This window comes from Sphaerodactylus townsendi, linkage group LG09, assembly GCF_021028975.2.
Source record: "Sphaerodactylus townsendi isolate TG3544 linkage group LG09, MPM_Stown_v2.3, whole genome shotgun sequence".
In the NCBI taxonomy this organism is placed as follows: domain Eukaryota; kingdom Metazoa; phylum Chordata; class Lepidosauria; order Squamata; family Sphaerodactylidae; genus Sphaerodactylus; species Sphaerodactylus townsendi.
This window is the reverse complement of record NC_059433.1, coordinates 6533929-6550150: the sequence shown is the minus strand read 5'-3', so window position 1 is coordinate 6550150 and position 16222 is coordinate 6533929. Positions and strand designations below refer to the sequence as shown.

At 43.4% G+C, this 16222-nt stretch overlaps 1 protein-coding gene across 1 annotated transcript in view; it reads left to right on the top strand.

Annotated features, from left to right (window-relative positions):
- CDH12 (cadherin 12) overlaps positions 1-16222 on the top strand; it is a 966930-nt gene that overhangs the window by 124554 nt on the left and 826154 nt on the right. The window contains exon 2 of the mRNA XM_048507175.1: positions 258-346. The gene's annotated coding sequence lies outside the window, so the exon portion shown is untranslated. The remainder of the gene's footprint in view (positions 1-257; positions 347-16222) is intronic.

Below are 16222 nucleotides of genomic sequence, written 5' to 3'. Positions count from 1 at the left end.
AGCCTGCTAGGTGACTTTGGGCCAGTCACAGTTTTCTCAGAGCTCTCTCAGCCCCACATGTCTCACAAGGTTTCTGTTATGGGGAAGGAAAGATGACTGGGAGACAATTCGAAACTCCTTGTGGGGGTAGATGTTGGGGAAATTGCACCAAGTTTCTTGGGAGAAAAACTAGAGTCACCCAGGTTCTGATGAACTATCGTTCTTCATTATGTGGTACAGACATCTTTAAAGTGTCTTCTCTCCAAATTCCTTTGCAGGTGTTAAAAAATGAGCCAGGCAAGGATTTAAGACATCACCAGATAAGCGACTGGGCACTCAGAATCTGAAATCTACCCGAGCCATACCTGTGAGTAAAAGAGAAGTGTGTGTGTGTGCAGCTGAATAGAAGAACTATGTTGGATTAGATAAGTGATCTGTATAGTTCAACATCTTGTTCTACAACAGATTGGCCACAGACTGGGCAACAGACAGAACTGGACCCGATGTTGCTCCCCAGTTCTGGTATTTAGGGTTTATTGGCCCTGAATGTGGAATTTCTTTTTAGTCACTATGGTCAATAACCAATCATGGACTTATCCTCCATGAATGGGTCTAAATACCATTTAATTGTAGCGACTTCTTAGTCTTGGTTGTCCAGACAGCTCCTTATTTATTTGGTTATTCCCTCCTCCTGGATTGGTCAGCCATTGAGTTGAGAGATGTCGTAAAAATAGGCACCAGGGGTATTTCAACTGAAGTGATTTTATTGGTGTATAGATGTTTATTTTGGTATGAGAATGTTGTATTTGTAAGCTGCCCTGATCCCATCTTCAGACAGGAAAGGGCAGGATATAAGACAAACATATACATTTGAAACATTTATTAGTTGCCTTTCTCAAGGTGGCTTACAATATCAAGAGTACATTATAAAAACCCCATTAAAATGTTATAGCTTTAGAATGTTATTAAAAATCCACCATCACCATCACCACAAAGCAGTACAGTGGTGGCGAACCTTTGGCACTCCAGATGTCATGGACTACAATTCCCATCAGCCCTTGATGGAAATTGTAGTCCATATCATCTGGAGTGCCAAAGATTCGCCACCACAGCAGCAGGAGAAGAATTCCTCTCTGGCTGAGATGACTCCTCTAAGTCAGAGGACACGGTTAGCAGGTGGTGTGCTTACCTTGCATTGAAGGTAGGTGTTGTGGGACACCGAAGTTTATACTGGGATTGCATGGAGTTTGAATGTCAGTGGTGTCACGAGTTAGAACAATGCATTTATTTAAATAAACCATCTTGCAAATTGGCAGAGTTAATCATCTGTTCTGTTTCTTGAGTGATGCCCCCATGATGAAACGCTGTCAGACACTTAATAAGAGAGTTAATTTAAGATTTCTTGGAAGCTTTGATGTGACTCAGTAGAGAGGGGTGTTTTTTTTTTTAAAAAAAGAGGTAGTCGAAACTGAATTATCATTTGTGATCTGGGCATAGAAATCCGTGTTGGCGGCCTGGCTTTTTACCATGTCTCTGTTAACTCATGAATAGGGGAAAGCTGATTTCATGCTGTGTTTGAAGTGTATGCAATTGGGGTGGAAGAACTCCACTGAAATGCAAAGTGAAATTCTCTGTGCTAGAATCGGGTAGGTGCTTCACATAGCAAATGAATTTGGGGCTACTGATTTCATAACTGTCTGTTCTTAAGAAAGGATTAAAAGTTGTTGGCTTGTACATGCCAAGAAAAATCGCAGCGACTGCTAATACAAATAGTCTTAAGCCAAGACTACCGGTCATCATGCTATTAATGAAAGAAGGTAACAAAGTCAAGGATGTTTTTCTGGGATAAGTATTTGAAGGTCAAGGAAATACAAATGAAGGGCAACTAATTAACAATGCAATAATAGCAATAAAACCCATTGTCCACCAGGCCCTGGAAAATTGTTGGCAGCAGGCATAGCGGGGAGCCAGAATGTCTCTAAATTCATCATCAACACTGAAATATTTCTTCCTATACAATGTATTTTGTAAAGATTTTGTCAGAATCGGGAAGTAATTCACCTTGCTCCGGTCAATGAATAATTTGAACTTTCATATCTGCAAAGTGTCAGACTCTTGACAATGCGATATCAAGTTGTCCATGGTTAAAGACTGGTTCATGGAAATACATACCTGCTTTCTGCAGAGTTTCACCTTGAGATTTATTAATGGTCACAGCAAAAGCAAGCTTTACAGGAAATTCTCATCTTCTTAAAGTAAATGGAAGGCCAGTATTAGTAGGTGCAAGCTCAATTTGTGGAATAAAAACAATTTTTACCAGATGCTGAAACAGTTAATACTTCTGTAATCATCAAATCAGATTTTAGTTCTTTATTACCTTTTTCCATGCATAGACCTCATTCTGTGTTGAGGTTTCTCAGAAGCATGATCAGAGCTCCAACTTTCCAGTTCAATTTAGGAAGAGGCTTTTCTGATGGTGTTTGTGCGTTTAAAAACTTTATTGGACAATACTGTTCAGTACAGTCTCCAGCATTGGAATCAGTGGAATCAGAACTTAAGCATGTGCTTGCTGTGCCCTCTAAGAGACATTGAACTGCTATTAACTGCCCCTTTTGGATCAGGTATTATGTATAGAAGTAAAGTAATGGCTCTACCACATTAAAAATCTGGAGAGTTGGTTCTGAACCTGCTTGAAAAGCTTTGCATGGAGCAGGAGTGATCAGGCTGCTTTTGTGGTTTGGCATGCGCTTGCCCAAGTATGGACATGTTTTATTCAGAATTTCTAGATAGCAGCAGTTAAACATCTGAAGGGTTGCTTGGAAAGTTCTGCGAGGAACAGGAGGGAAAGGGGGGAGGAGGCAGTTTTCACCGGCTTGTGTGGCATTTGGTAAAGGGGTCTTCGTTCTGCTGGGCTTATGTGGATTGGGCTTGGTGGTTGTTGTGGAAAAGATAGCCAAAAGACCAAAGGTAGTGTTGAGTGCTCATCTGTTTGGTTTTTATTTGCAGAGAAAGCAGAAGATTGGTGTGGTTAATTTGAATGGAAAATGCAACGTGTTACTATTTTATAAGAAATGGAATCCTTCTGTGTATCAGGTGTCTATTGATGGTATTCAGATTCAACGTGAAAGAGTTCATATATCATGAGATCCTTTTTTTCTCACATTTTGAATTGGTTGTTTCATCAAAAAGGCTATGCTGAATAAAAATAGACTTTGTATTGAAGGTAATTTGCAGGTATTGCCAGGTGAGGGACATTATATTCTTGGAGCAATTCAGGTTTTTAGTGTGAAAATTATTCCTATTTTACTTTTTAGAGTGGCCCTTGGATTCAGCTGATAAATGACTCTTGCAATCTTCCCTTAATTCATTTTCTTCATCAAATGACGTATGCTCCTAAATTTCTAACTGGAGTGTTGGTTGCAAACTGAATTGGGTTTTTTTTTAGTCACAAGCCTTTATTGGCATAAAATAAACATACAAAATCAGCATACAAAATTTGCCCGTTATTGCTCACAATTATAGACGCTGGTACTAAAATACTAAATACTAAAATATATACATGGTCCTTCTGTAACTATAGGACATTCCTTCAGCTAAGTTAACTCACTTAAACGTCATCGGATACTGACAGAAGCTAGCAAAATTACTGCTGGCTATATGTGGTCATAATACATAGACATTGGTTGGTATTCATCTAGACTTACGTCTATTATTGTTAGCAAGAAATTTTTTGCTACATTCTCACACACTGTGGGATCCCATGTTGTTCAAAAAGCATAGGTATCTTAGGAGCATCAGTTAAGATTATGTAATACAGAAATGGGATAGAAAGTGCAGATTGTGACATTCTGAGGAGGATTTTTGCAAACCTTACACAATGAAAGAGGGTATGATCAGAGTGTCTCCACCACCTGACCCATATTGCATGGACACCAGCCTCCTCTGTTTATCAATTTGTTGATATCTGCCATAGAGAGTAGCATAGAAGGCATTAGGTGAATCTGGCCAGTGTTAAAGCTCTTCTTAATTTTAGGGTTGGTATTGGCCAATCACTGTAAATAATTGTAGCCATGTGTCCTTGTTCCGAATTGGAATAATAAAGCAGGGTCAGGGGAACCACGTTTTTCTCGCAACTGTTATCATATCCCTACGATACTCTTGTTCTAATAAAGCAGTTAGTTTTTCAAGCAGCTATATGCTTCTGATAGGGAAAGAGAGGACTAACGACTCTAATGAAAAGCCAAAAGTTGATTTTTCCCTCAACTATAGTTTCAACCACCTAGAATTTTGCATAATTCCGGAAAAGCACTGAGAGTGTAACAAACTGGAGTAGATCCTGCAGATATGGTGGATGCAGTAGCCAGTATCTATGACAGGTTCTCAACCGAGGCATAAATGGTGGGCATATGATATTTGCCGAGTTCTAAACATATAGGGCTGCATATGAAAGCACTTGCACAATTTGGTAAGCCCACTTAATTTTTGTGGAAAGAAAGCCCAAGGACTAGGAGCTGTGTTTATATTTTTTTGTTTTATAAGCTCCGATCCAAATAGGTGCTCCATAGAGGAGCTGAGAGCAGCATTTAGCATTGAACACCTTCAATGCGGATGGTATACTACGGTAATTATTACAGTGAAAAAAAAGCATTTGAATTGCTAAGGGCACTGTTGTTAGCTGCAGCGGTGCTAATTTCCTATGTACTGCCCAATTAAGGTTGCTTCTAGTAAAGAGTTATGCCCAAATATTTGAATTGGTTAACTTGTTCTATATGGGTCTGTTATTGATGGTCCGCATGTGTATGACTAAGGGGGTCTTCTAAGCGAAGAGCCATTATTTTAGTTTTTCATAGTTAATTACCAGTTAAGTTCCTCTTACAATATTCCAAGCACAGCAATTTAAAGAGGCAGTGAAAGAGACCAACTTTAGTGTAATGGAAAAGAAAAACGGTGATCATCAGCATATGCAATACTTGGTGAACGCGTGTTTAGTGCTTGGAGTTGGGGAACATGCCCATTGTGGCCTTCTGGAGGGGTTGGCACTAGATCACTAAGGAATATATTAGCGAACAAAGTGGGGGGGCCAATGTACAGCCTTGTTTGACCCCTCTGGTTGTGATGATATTTTTTCTGTAGTGATCCTTTATTCTTTCGCGTCTCTTATTCTGCAGCTAGTGCAGAAGTGTGTAGCTGATGTTTATAAGAAACAGTAGTCCTGGGATCCCATGTGTGCTTGCCGTCAATTTTCTCCACAGTAGGGCTCTAGATATGGAGTCAAATGCCCCTTTTAAATCCAGGAAGGCTGCAAACAGTTTACGGTTATTATGAGTTATACTTTTGTTAGCTAAGTGTGCTAAAACTGTTACATGATCCAGTGTTGATTTATTTTTAGTGAATCCAATTTGCTCCGGTCCTATTACTTCTGCTTGCTTGACCCAATCTTCCACTCTCCCAAGCAGTAGTTTTGCATATACTTTGCCACTTACAGATAATAATAATGGAAACTATAGGGACTGATAGTTTGAAGGATTTGTAATATCACCCTTTTTGTAGATTGGGACAACTATAGACGCCAGCCACACCTTTGGGATGCGGCCCGTGTTATTTACATGGGTAAATAAGGAAGCCAGAGTTGTAGCCCACCACTCGGGTGAGGATTTAAGTATTTCTGGTATTATTGCATCAGGACCTGGGGCAACTGAATTGGGTTAATAATCCTTGGAGCCTGGCAATTAGCTGTCTGTTCTAAACTGCTTTTTAGTTTTGCTGTATATTTAGCTTTGACAAAAACAGATTATTTCAAATCCCCCTGGTTTAAGATTTTTGAATAAAAAATTGTTATTGGTTTGAGCTCTGACATTATTCATGGACTTGGTCATAGAGCTAAAAACTCCTTCATTGGGAAATGTCTCCAGAAGATGGATTTTTGAGTACCTCTGTTTGTCCATTGAAAGTTTGTTCTCCCCCCCCTTTTTTTTACATCCCTCAAGTCTCAATATAGATCATTGTGTTCTTAAGCCTTCCCTTTTTCTGTCCCAAATTATCCTAGGTCTGTTCTGTATGGCACAAAAAAGACATCTGTGGGACATTTTAATAAGAGATGACTGCTTCTTTTCACTCTTCACGCCCAAAATGTCAAGGGGACATCTTAACAGAGGAGGCAGCTGGTTTGGTTCTGGACAGCAAAGGTGTCAAAGGGGGTAAGAGGATTTTTCCTGTCTGACAGTTTCACTCTCTGGTCAGTTTTACTTTCTGATTGCGCCCGACATTTTGCGTGCTGGTGATGGGATTCTCCCTGCTTTCATTTTCTGAAGGTAGCCCCAGGACATTTGCTCTGCAGGCTCCGATCCTGGGGCCCTTTCCAGCCTGAAAAATATGTAGCTGTACTCAGCTCATTCTGCCAATTCCAGCAATATATAGCTTTCCTTTTAAAATTATTTTAAAATTATTATTAGCTTTAAAAAGGGTTTGGACAGATTTATGGAGGAGAAGTCGATCTATGGCTACCAATCTTGATCTTCCTTGATCTCAGATTGCAAATGCCTTAGCAGACCAGGTGCTCAGGAGCAGCAGCAGCAGAAGGCCATTGCTTTCACATCGTGCATGTGAGCTCCCAAAGGCACCTGGTGGGCCACTGCGAGTAGCAGAGTGCTGGACTAGATGGACTCTGGTCTGATCCAGCAGGCTAGTTCTTATGTTCTTATGTTCTTATTTTTGAGGGGCTGTCTTCACAGTTATGCAGACATAAACAAGAGAACCTTAGCAACTCAGAGCACTGTGTTACCTCCCATTGAGAAGCATTGGGGAGACCTGCCCTCCACAGACCATCTTAAGTTTTTCTGTGCAGTAGGAGAAAACTAAAGAAAAGACTAAAGAGGGAAAAAAGGGAAACTATGAATTGTCGGGATCGGCAGGAAGTGCTGAGTACAACTATGTACTTTTCAGGCTGAAAAAGCACCCAGAATCAGAGCCTGTAACACCAATGTCCTGGGGCAACCTTCAGCAAATGGAGGGAGGGAGCAGAGGGTGAAACTGACCAGAGAACAAATGGTCAGGTGGTAAAAATAAGATGCTTCCTGGGTTCTGCATTTTGCACAGTCAGGTAGGGGATGCCTTGCAGGAGCCTTAAGGGGGGGAAAAGATGCACGTAGAAGCGTTGGGTTGTTGTTTTTTTAAAAAAAGATGCCTTGAGCTGAAATAATGTGTCCTAAGGACATCTTCGGGGGGGGGGGGGAGCTGTGCAGAATGACTTCTTAAGTCACTTTTTAAAGGTCCCCAGGACCTTTGTGTTGTGTGGAATGGACCTTACAAAATTTTTACTGACTCAGTTAAATGCACAGTCTATCCCTTTAATGAGCAGTAGATTGAGAACCCCTTTTTCAGATACTTGACTATTCTTTAGGGGAGATTGCTATGATTTATTTAAATGGTAAAATTTATTAGAATATCCCTTGAATGCAACACTTGGGAATTGATATTCAATGTATTATTTGGATAACACTTTTTTAACCTCCCTATAAGACAGTCTCACTTCTTTGATCAGGCTCCTAATGTTACCATCACTGTTGCCATTTTTTAAAGTTGCTTGAGCTTAAAAGCTTGGAGGTTATATTTATGAGAGGTGGGTATATGACTACAAAAGAGCTCTAATCAAATAAAAGGAAAGGAAGAAGACAAATTTGTTGGTTCTGGGGGGTTTTCCGGGCCGTGTGGCCGTGGTCTGGTGGATTTTGTTCCTAACGTTTCGCCTGCATCTGTGGCTGGCATCTTCAGAGGTGTATCACAGAGGGAAGTCTGTTTCTCACTGACTTCCCTCTGAGGTACACCTCTGAAGATGCCAGCCACAAACTACAGCAACGTCAAAGTCCTCAGATCCACGGCTACAATAACCCTCAGAATTAATCTAACTTACGTGAAATCGCTTCCGACAATACATCAGACAAATTTGTGTTGTTTTGATCCAAAGGTGCATTCTGTGAGCAGAAAGAACTTACATTCATTCAATGAGAGCTCTCCAAATTTTATGGCTTTTCCATTAGACTTGCTGACCACTCACCCCAAGGACTTCAGAACCTTTGAAAGCAAGCTGACATTAGAGACAGAATAATTTGGAAGCGATCACAGGGGCCATCGAGTCCAATCCCCTGCCATACAGGAAGACACAATCAAAGCACTCCTGACAGATGGCCGTCCAGCCACTATTTAGAAACCTCCAAAGAAGGAGACTCCACAATACTCAGCGGCAGTGTATTCCACTGTCAAATAGGCCTTACCACCAGGAAGTTCTTCCTAATGTTTAGGCAGAACCTCTTTTCCTGCACCTTGAATCCATTACTCCTTGTCCTAGTCTCTGAGGCAGCAGAAAACAAGTTGGCTCCCTCTTCAACATGACATCCCTTTAAATATTTGAACATAGGGCCTTTCCCCACTCTCTTGGATCCCCCCTATGCCACGCGCTGCTCTCAGCGCGCGACATCCCAGTAGCGATGCCCGAGGTCATCAAAAAACTTCCTGTTAAGAAAAGCCTGGGATGCGGCGCTGAGAGTAGCGACAGTGTGCCAGCGTTAGAGGCTGACTTCTCAGTAAGCTGCCCTTGTTGTCAATGAAGTGCCGGGGGGGACAGCGCTACTCTCCTCAAAGTAAGTGATGGGGCTTAAAGGTAAGTGAGGAAGAGCCACGTAGTTGTTAGTAATCCCCCCTTAACCCTCTCTTCTCCAGACACAGATACAATGTTGCAGTAGGTAAGGGGAAATGATGGATGTGTGTGAAAATGAACTTGAAGGCACGGATTCAAGAATATCAAAAGCCTCATTGTTGGATCAGTGATAAGTTCCAAATGAACCAGTGGGAGGTACAGATAAGTGATAAAACATAACCTGGAAGCTTTTATCCTAGATAACTTGCTCTGGACTAAAGATGTTGGCCTGGCTACCAAATCTGAAATTACTTCCTTTATTCAGAGCTTGGAGATCATGAACCCTTGCCTGAAATCCCCTGGCTGCAGGAGCAGATATAGATGTAAATCCTGGGGGGGGGGGGAGGGTTCCTTTTGCATTTATATTGCCAGATCTCCATTTCTCCAAGCTGGGCATTTATTTCAAACAGAGACAGCAAGGGCCTGGATTCGCACTAAAAAACAAAAACAAGAAACCCCAGCCAAAAGTCTATTTTTATGCCATATGAAGAAACTCTAAACAGGCTCCTCTTCACAACGGCTCCTCCTCTGATATTTTGGTGAGTCCCACTTGCTTGGAGGTTTGTGTTTTCAAGTGCAAGATAAGCCCACGTATTCAAAAGCTACATCTGTTCACAGCTTACAGATGGTCCTTTGTGTTATCTCCGGCTTCTGTATAATTATGTGCAACACTGCATTTCTTTGGGAGGTGCTGGAATGTAGAGGTACATTATAATTGTGCTTGAATCGGTGTATGCCCCAATGGGGGTTTTCCACAATGGTTATAATGAATTCTTCAGTTTACATTCCGGAACCTCCTAAGCAAAAAATTAGATTTGCAGGCATTAAGCGCAGTCTGTATTGCTACATTATTCCTGGCTTGGCGGGAGAAGAGTTTATTTTTATCCTTTTTTTTTTTCTCCTTTGGAAAAACTCACTAAAGACTAAATGGTAAGAATGTTGTGAATTGAATCATCCTACAGAAAATAACATGAATGCTTTCCAATTCGTCAATTACATACATAAATTACATACAATGCATAGGTTGATCTGATAGGAAGCATATGGTTAGATCCACACTAATCATCCCACTGATGGAAAGAAGAAGAGAAGAAGAGTTTGGATTTATATCCCCCCTTTCTCTCCTGTAGGAGACTCAAAGGGGCTTACAATCTCCTTGCCCTTCCCCCCCTCACAACAAACACCCTGTGAGGTAGGTGGAGTGGAAACTGAGACTGAGAGCTCGAGAACCTGTGACTAGCCCAAGGTCACCCAGCTGGCATGTGTGGGAGTGTACAGGCTGTCCTGAATTCCCTCAGATAAGCCTCCCACCAGGTGTGCAGAGCTGGGAATCAAAACCCAGTTCCCTCCCCGAGTTTAGATACCACTGCAGGCTCTTAACCACCTACCTCATACTGCTGCTTTGATCATTTCCCACCAGTTCTTTTCTTCCCTGCCATGTGTGTTGTGCCTTGAAGACCTCTACTTCAAAGGAGCACTGGTTCTGGCTGAGGTAAAAGTGAGTCAGGGAAGAGAGAAGAAGAAGATTTTGGATTTATATCCCCCCTTTCTCTCCTGCAGGAGACTCAAAGGGGTTTACAATCTCCTTGCCCTTCCCCCCCTCACCACAAACACCCTGTATGAGGTGGGTGGGAGCTGAAGAGAGCTCCGAAAAGCTGTGACTAGCCCAAGGTCACCCAGCTGGCATGTGTGGGAGTGCACAGGCTAATCTGAATTCCCCAGATAAGCCTCCACAGCTCAGGTGGCAGAGCTGGGAATCAAACCCGGTTCCTCCAGATTAGATACACGAGCTCTTAACCTCCTACGCCACTGATGCTCAGAAACACTCTTTTCTATGAACAAAAGGGCCTTGTGCAAGTGGAAAATGTAGTCTGGATCTTTGCTTGTTCAGAATCTTACTCACCAGGAATAAAGAGATAGCAATGACCACCCCCCTTAATGTTATAGGATGTTGGGGAACAACGGAGATTTCTCTTTTGTTAACTGTAATTCAGTCACAAACTGTGAACAACACCTTCAAACTCCTGGCCCTTTGCAGATTCCTGTGAGGGCCCCCCTCCCAGTGGGCTGACCAAAGAGCAGAGAGGACCGTCATATTTTTGAGAATGTGTCCATTTTGCTCCAGATTCTCTGCGACTCTTCCATAATGTGTGAAGGCAGCAGTTAGTTGCTGCTCTTCTTTGTACCCCCAGTCCTTTTTTAATTTGTTTTCTTCCAGATCTGTCAAGAATGTGGAAAGATTTCAAGGGGAGCTCTACGAATTGTTTTAATGTCCCTTGAGTGAAAATCTGTTTAAGCGGGAAAAAGAACATGCAGATAAAAATGCTGCAAAACACAAATCCAGCTTCTGTGGCATTAGCTGACCATCTCTGACTTTTCGTATTAATAACGTAAGGATTAAATATATTCAAGGAGTTTTCAAACGTGTTGGAGAAGATGGCGCAGAATTTTGTGGAGGAGTCATGGACCACCAAGAATTGAAGCATAGATGGAACTGAGCAATGATGGGTTAGTTATTCTTTTGACAGCTGGGGGGGGTGTGTGTAACCCACTGAATAAGAAACAGATTTCCCAGGGACCTGGGAAATCTGTTAACTATAATGTAAAAGAATGGAGGCACTTGCTTTTGCTCAAACGAAAGGCCTCCGTATGTAAATGGTAAGAATAATGAGTACTATCTGTGGCAATCTGTAATAAAAATAATATGCTTCATCTCAAAGAATACTTTTAAAAATATTTTAAGCTCTTGAGGTTCACATAGTGATGAGTGAAAAAAAATCATATTCTCTGCACATGGTGATTTTTTTTTTTGTATTGCACAGCGTGTATCGCTAGATTTTTTCTTATCACCGTGCAATTAGGTCCCAACCATTCATTATTTATCCAAACAGGTAATTGTTACAGCAAAGGGACAAGGCAGAAATTACTTCTTCCGCCGGTCTTCTGAATCAGAATGCCGGCCTGAAACTTGGAAGACTAATAATCTTCGTTTCCTACACTTAGGATTCTGCTTGGCAGAACCTGGAGACTGAAACATAGAAAATTGAAATGGTGCAATATTTCAGCGGACATACAGTCTTCTTTTTATTGATTGATTGATTGATTGATTGATTGATTGATTGATTGATTGATTGATTGATTGATTGTTTGGATTTGTAGACCGCCCCATCCCCAAGGGGCTCTGGACGGTGCACAACAACGTCAGCATATATACAATGTACAACAAAGGATCACAATAGTGACCACATAAACAATTGTTACATTTACTAAAATCCATTAAAATCCATTAAAACAACGGTCAAAACCATAGTAACAGGCATCTCATAACCCAATTTATTAAAAAGCCTCCCCAAAAAGAGGGAACGGCCGGACTCCTCCCTAGGAGGGTAATGGAGATGTAAACAAAGATAGAAAGTAGGGTTGGTCAATACTAAAAAAATTCGGTAAAATTCGGATTTGGGTATTTTGGGGCATAAAATGATTTGTATGCCCGAATCCGAATCATAGCCGATTCGGATATAACCGAAAATTCGGGTAAATCCGAAAAATTCGGGTCCGTTTTATTATTTTTTTGAATTTTTGGTGTTTTTACACGTTTTGGCCTGCAGGGGACGCAATTTTAAAGCTAGCAGCACCAAAATTTCAGGGATATCATCTGGAGACTGTCCTGATGATTCCCCAAAGTTTGGTGCAGTTTGGTTCGGGAAAAGTTATTGACCCTCAAGGGGTGCCATCCCCATTGTTTCCAATGGAAGCTAACAGGAGATAGAGGCTACACTTTGAAGGTCCATAACGTTGGACCCCTGAACCAAACTTCACCAAACTTGGGGAGTATCTATAGGAACAGTACATTTATGATACCCCAAAATTTTGGTGACAGTAGCTCTAAAACTGCACTCCCTCATCAGTCACTCAAAAGAAATTTCCCCAGATTCTGTGCTCTGTAGTGGCTGGCTGGCTCCATTGCAGCCAATAGGAAATTCTGTGGGAGGGCTGTGGAGTGCACATTCTCATAGTAAAGCCACAAAACTTTCAGGGTGTCTTCAGGAAGTGTCTTCATGACTTCCATCCAGGTTTGGCGACCCGTTGCCAAAGGGTTCAATGTTATGGGTAGGGTCCATCTCCCACTGCCCCCATAAGCAAAGTTCCTCAAACCTGGATGGTGTCATGAAGAGACTCTCCTGAAGATACCCTGAAAGTTTTGTGGGTTTACAATGGAGACTATGCACCTTCCTCTCAGAAATTCTATTGACAGCAGTAATAAGTCACTGCAGAACAAAGAATCTTGTGCAAATTTCTGCGGTGCCTGCAGGGGTGCATTTGTAGATGTATCGGTACCAATATTTCAGGGTATCATCAGGAGACTGTCCTGATGATACCCTCAAAGACCCAGTTACCAGTTTGGTTCAGGGGGGCCAAAGTTATGGACCCTCAAAAGGGTAGCCCTCATCTCCTTAGTTCCCATTGGAAAGAATGGGGGATAGGGACACCACTTTTGGGGGGTCCATAACTTTGGCTAATGCACCAAGCAAGTATCAGAGACAGTCTCTGATAAACCTGAAAACGGTGCTGATATGTTTAAAAAATGTCTCCCCTGCAGGCCGAAATGTGAAAAAAAGCACCAAAAAATAAGCATAATTCGGCTGGTAATCGAAGATCCCATGGATTCAGTCCTGTTAGGATTCGGACAGCTCAGATTCGGCCCCTGCTCGTCCGAATCTGTCCGAATCCGTGCAGATTCGGTAAAAATTCGGATTTGGACTGTCCGAATCTCCAACCCTATAAATAGTAAAAATAAGTGAGTAAGGGGGGGCGCCCTACTCAGCGACTGGACACTCCAAAGGCCCGGCGGAACAACTCAGTCTTGCAGGCCCTGCGGAATTCACCAAGGTCCCGCAGGTTAAAAAGAAACAAGTACAGAGAAGGATAAAAACAGGTAAAACAAGTGTGCCCCCCCAAATAGATTTAGGGTTGCTGATGATATTTTTCTAACTTCTTAGAATAGGACACACAGATCATATTGGGCTGGTTTCGGGTTTTGGAGGGCCCTGGTATCACATCCTCCTTTTTTCTCTATGCCTCTACCTACCCCATACTGAGTGCTGTCCTAGAATGCTTATGAGGACTAGAAAGAAAAAAGAACAATGCTGTTCTTCTCCCTGAGGCATCTCTGTGATCAAGGAAGGGGAAGATTGCCTCAGAAGTTCCGCAGTGTTGCTCAGGAGGCAGGAAGGAAAAGAAGGCTAAAGAAAACAAGTGAGGAAGAAGAGTTATGGATTTATACCCCAGCTTTCTCTCCTGTAAGGAGTCTCCAAGCATTGTACAAGCTCCTTCCCTTCCTCTCCCCACAACAGATACTAGTTAGGTAGGTGGGACTGAGAGAGTTTGGAGAGAATTGTCACTAGACCAGTGTTTACCAACCTTTTCGATGTCACGGTACCCTTGACCTCACTCTTCATATCTCACGGTACCCCTGCCATCCCCCCACCTTCCCCTCCGGTGCCCCTGGCGCACCACCCCCACCTTCCCCTCCCAGGGTGAAGGGAAGAACTGGGGGGGCAGGAAGTGGCTGCTGACAGCTGGCAGGCCCTGCCTGAGCCAGCTCCATGTCGCTATGGCTGGCAGGAGACACCACAAAGTGAGGGGTGAGCATTGCCACGGTACCCCTGGGACATGCTCACGGTACCCCAGGGTACCACGGAACCCTGGTTGAAAATCACTGCACTAGACTAATGAACCCAACAGGCTTCATGCGGAGGAGCAAAGAAACAAATCTAGTTCACCAAATAAGAGTCGGCAGCTCATGTAGAGGAGAGAGGAAACAAACTGAGTTCTCCAGATTAGAGTCCACCACTCATATCCACAACTACACCATGCTGGACGTGTGGGAAATCCGGAACTGAGATAAAAGGAGACTAATAAGAGCTTGGGCTGAATTTCAGTTATGCTGTGAATGGCTGAAACAATCATTTAGCTGCAAGCTACTGTAGACCCTGCTTCCATTTTTTAAGTGGTTGCTGGACTCATTTCTTCTTTGTTTCTTCAGGTATGGATTAAGGATGTATGAACTGTCTTTGTTAGCAGGTGATAGTCATGAAAGGTTTTACAATTATCAACATGACCTGGTTAACTTGGTGTTTATCAGCAATTAAGTACGTGATCCTTGAAATAATTAGTTTAAATTAGTGGCAGAAAGGTACTGGTTAGGTATTAAGAAAAAAAACAGTAAGAATAGTTCAGTGGTAGAACTGGCTGCCCAGGGACGTGGTGAGTTTCCTCACCCTCAATGATTGTCTTCAAGCAGTGATTGGACAAATATTTTTCAGTGATGCTGAAGGTGAACCGTTCAATGAGTGGGGGCTCAACTAGGTGGCCGGGGCAGCCCCTTCCAGCTGCATGAGTCTGTGATTCTCTGCTGGGCAGGTTGGGGGGCTTCATGTAATTTTCATGTAATTTGAAAACAGAGCTTTTAACACAGTCATCCTCTCAACTTTATCTGAGAAAGGATGGACAGCCACCACCCATGGGTTTCTCTTCCATATAGGGCATTTCCCCACTTACCTTTGCTGCCCCTTGCTGCGCGCTACTCTCAGCTTTCGGCATCTCTGGTGCGCGCCTGGGCGTCCCCACGACTCCTGCTTTGCGTGGGGTCATCAGAAGGTGCCGTTTCGAGGAGCGCCAGGGATGCCGTGCGCTGAGGGGGCGCGAGAGCAGCAGCGTTGGGGCGGCTGCATTGTCGCCGCCCCTGTAGTGGGGAGTGCCCCGGGACCCCGCACTACTTGAGGAGAGTAGCGCGGGGCTTAAGGTGAGTGGGGAAAGGGCCATAGTTTGCCAAACAAACATTTTGCAGAAACAAACATTTCATCAAAGCCGGACCGGTGAGTTGGCCAAATGGGAAGGGTTTCCAGCTTTGCGTTGGGAAAAACCTGGGAGATCTGGGAGCGGAGCCTGAGGAGGGCGGGACTTGGGTAGAGTGCTATAGAGTTCACCTTCCAAATCAGTTATTTTCTCCAGGTAAATGGATCTCTGTCACCTGGACATCAGATGTAATAGTGGGAGAGCTCCAGCAGCCACCTGGAGGTGGGCAGCCCGACAAATGGGGAGGCAGAGGCAGGGACCTCGGGGGGGGGGGGGCAATGCCATAAAGTCCACCCTCCCAAGGGTCCATTTTCTGCAGGGGAAATTATCTCTGGTGGATTCCGCACAACATAAAGATGACATCCTTAGGATGTTATAAGTAGCATTTTGGGGAAGAACGTTGCACAGCTCTCTCCCCCAAAATGAGTTCAGCCCATTATATTTATCTCAGGGCCTTTCCCCACTTACCTTAAGCCCCACGCTACTTGAGGAGAGTAGCTCGGGGTCCCCCGGCAGTCCCCACGAGGGGAAGCGACAGCGCAGCCTCCCTGACGCTGCCGCTGTCGCACCCCCTCAGCACGAGGCGTCCCTGGCACTCTTGCAAAGGGCGCCTTTTGATGACCCCATGCAGAATGCGGGGTCGTTGGGCCGCCCGGGCGCTCGCCAGGGATGCTGTGCGCTGGGAATTGCGTG